The following is a 3566-nucleotide window of genomic DNA, read 5'->3' on the forward strand; positions in this document are numbered from 1 at the left end:
CTTTGCTGAGAAGCCGTTTCTTAGTTTTGGCATTGTTTGCCGTCTGGAGAGGCTAGTAGTATTCAAAACCAGAAGGTCTTGGTACCTTTTGTTTGAACAGTTCTTTTAGCTTCTCTCTTTCTTCTTGCATTTTATTGTAAGCAGCAAAAAGAAATCATGTGGCACCAACATTCTGACTGAAGATCTTAGCTAGATCACCCATTTCATTAGTGACATGTTCTACTTTCCATGTTAGTGTAGGTGACAGTGTAGCTAAACATAACAGGCATCCCCTTTCCTCTACTTTCGAAAAAGAGGTGCCTTATCGGGAGCCCCCTCAAAGTCCAGCTTCGTACAGTGTGTTCAAGGTACTTTAAGCTCTCACTAACATTCTCCTCCAAATCCTTTAACTTTATAGTTTCTGCCCATCACAGCCAAACTCCACTTCCACATACCAAAATATGTATTATCTAATGCTGAGCAACAAATCCTCAAATTTAACATTTAAAAATAATAAACATTTAAATAAGACTTAATAGAGGTGCCTGGGTGGCTCATTTGGTTAAGTGTCTGACTGTTGATTTCAGCTCAGGTTATGATCTCATGGTTCATGGGTTCGAGCCCTGCGCTGGGCTCTGTGCTGACAGCACAGAGCCTGCTTGGGATTCCCCCTCTCTCCTACTTTCTCTGCTGTACCCCACTCGCTCTTTGTCTCTGAAAATAAATAAACAAACTTAAAATAACATTTAATAAACAATAAAATAATAAACATCTCCTAGTTCCTGTGCGTCAGAAATCTGGCAGTGGCTTCCCTGGGTGGTTCTGGCTCATGGTCTCTCATAAGTATGAAATTAAGGGATCAGTAGAGCTGCAACCACCTGGGGCCCCAATAGGGCTGGGGGATCCTCTTCCAGTTTTATACATGTGACTGTTGGCTGGAGGCTTCAGTTCCTCGCAATGTGGGCCTCTTGCATGACATGGCAATTAGCTTTCCTCACAGCAAGTGATTCAAGAGCACAAGAGAGAGATGCCATACTGCCTTGTATAATCTAGTCTCAGTCACACAGTGCTACTTCCACCTTATTAAGTCATTAGGAGTGAGTCACAAAATCCAGCCCATACTCAATGGGAGAGATTGCAGAATGGCATGAACACCCAGAGGCTGTGATTGTTGGGGGTCATCTTGGAGGCTAGCTCTCTCATCTACTGGCTACATTCAGGTACTGTGCTCTCTTGGAGATACCACAGTGAATGAGATGCAGTCCCTGTGTTCAAGAGACTCTTAAGGAAGTTCAAGTTGTGGGGGATATAAATAAGTAAACTGGCAGTGTCGTAAGTACCATGACAAAATAACAGGGGCTGTCTGAGACATGGGAACCTAACCTAGACCAGGAATGAGGTCTTGGGGTACTGAGTTTTGAGCTTGCCAGGTAGGTAAATGGGTGAAATTCATTCTAGGGAGAGGGGAGAACAGAGGTAGAAGTGTGCCCGTCTGAGGAAATCTCAACAAATTGGTATGGCTGGAGACACAGGCTATAGGCAATTGATAGGAGAAGTAGGAAGGGACCACATTATGAAGGATCTCATATGCCAAGGGTAGATGTTAGAACCTTGCCCTGAGATTATAAGGGCAGTGGTTGTGGTGGCAGTGGGGGTGGGAGAGGGGATAACGAGGATTCTGAGCACTCATTGAGTGCCTTCAGTGTGTCAGGTGGAAAATGTTAAAGACAGTGACTTTGGTCTCCAAAAGATTACTATTTGATGTGGAAAATAAGACATGCACAATTAGTGGCCTTTTAAGGTGGTTCCTGCTAATATTCTATTAAAAGTATAGGCAACAAAAAGTATAGGAATTTTGTGAAGGGAGAGATCAGTTTCTGGAAGTGTGATCAGTGAGATTTCATGGAGAATGTAGAGTCTGACTCTTGAGATACAGTTGTGGGATATATGGGAGAGAGGGGATGGGGAGAGCCATTCTAGGCGGAGGCAGGAGAGGAAGAGGCATGATGGGGGCAACAAGTGGTCCAGTGTGGGTAAGAAAGAGAGTTCTGTGTGTGAGAATGACAGTTGAAGGAAAGGTGGGGACAGATTATAGAAGACCCTAAGTACCAGGCCAGGGAATTTGAACCATGCTCAGTGAGGAATAGGGAGCCACTGATGGCTTGAGAGCTAAGAGTATTTGAGTCTATATTATAGCTGGTCAGTACTCCTCACCCCTTTTCTAAGTACTCTCCCCACCTTTTCTAAACATAAGAAGGTCCTGAAACAGGTAAACAGCCTTTCCTGGTTACATTCAGAGAACCTAATAAAAGAAGGATAGAACACAGACCTCAGGACTTAGATTCTAGTGCTCCTCTTATTTCTTGCTCTACCCTCTTTCAGGAGGACCAGCTCTGAGCTCTAGTCATAGCTTGGGGTCCCGTGTAATGGGTAGTGAGTCTCACCAAGGGAAAGCTTCTCTTAGGCTTGGTGTTTTGAGGGCTCATCTGATTACCACTTAATATTTTGTCTAATTGATAATATCGCAGTTGTTTGGCAGGAGAAATTAATCAGCTATTAATCACCAAAGAGCATCTCTGTAACTTTTTTGGAAAAAGTTTCCCTGTTATAATTGAAATTGTAGTTGTTTCTTGAATTTGGATGGAGGGAAGGGCCAGAGGCAGACCATCCTGGGTCTCCTTTTGGAAAGGTTTGGCAGAAGTGCCTTGGGGTTTTTTTCAGCTGCTGTTAAGTAAGAAAAATGCAGCTGTTATTTTCCTGAGTTCATCAGTGTCTAAAGACTGCTGGCTTCAGCAAGGGGACGAGATGAACGAGGGCCATGCTGCGTGCTGTGATGGACCACACACTGGGCACTCCAGATGGTTCTAGTCCTGGCTCTGCATGTAGGTGACCATGCCATGCCAGCCAAATTTCCTAACTTCTTTGGACTCAGTGTTCTATATTTAAATCATTTACCATATTTGGGGTTCCCAAAAGCTGTTCTGTAGACCATGTTGCCTGATGGATGCTTTAGTGAACAAAGAGTTCCTAGTCAAATGACTTTGGAAACTCTGTATACTATATGTATCTCATGGAGATTCATGAGACACCAGTTTATTAAAAGAGTGAGCATGTTGTGGTCAAACGACAGAACAAAAAAACCTGCTTGACCTGGTACATACCCAAACATTTTTGATCACAGAACCCTTTGTTTATTAACTATATAATGTGTATTTATTTTGAGAGGGAGAGTAGGGAAGGGAGATGATTCGAAGCAGGCTCCATCCACGCTGCTAGTGGAGAGACCAACATGGGGCTCGAACTCATAAACTGTGAGATCATGACCTGAGCCAAAGTTAGACACTTAACCGACTGAGCCACCCAGGTGCCCCTTTTTTTTAAACATCAAAATGACTAGCAAAATATGTTCCTGACTCTGCCATGTGTCTAGTTTTCTGATTTCTGATTCATCTTCATTATTAGCCTTAGGTGTTCTCCCTGTAAGTATTCTTTTTTCTATAAATAAAATTAAAAAAAAATTTTTTTTTTGAGAGAGAGAGACAGGGACAGAGCACAGGGAGGGAAGGACAGAGAGAGTGAGAAAGCGG

The sequence above is a fragment of the Crocuta crocuta genome, unplaced genomic scaffold, assembly GCF_008692635.1.
Source record: "Crocuta crocuta isolate KB4526 unplaced genomic scaffold, BGI_CrCroc_1.0 scaffold113, whole genome shotgun sequence".
NCBI classification, from domain to species: domain Eukaryota; kingdom Metazoa; phylum Chordata; class Mammalia; order Carnivora; family Hyaenidae; genus Crocuta; species Crocuta crocuta.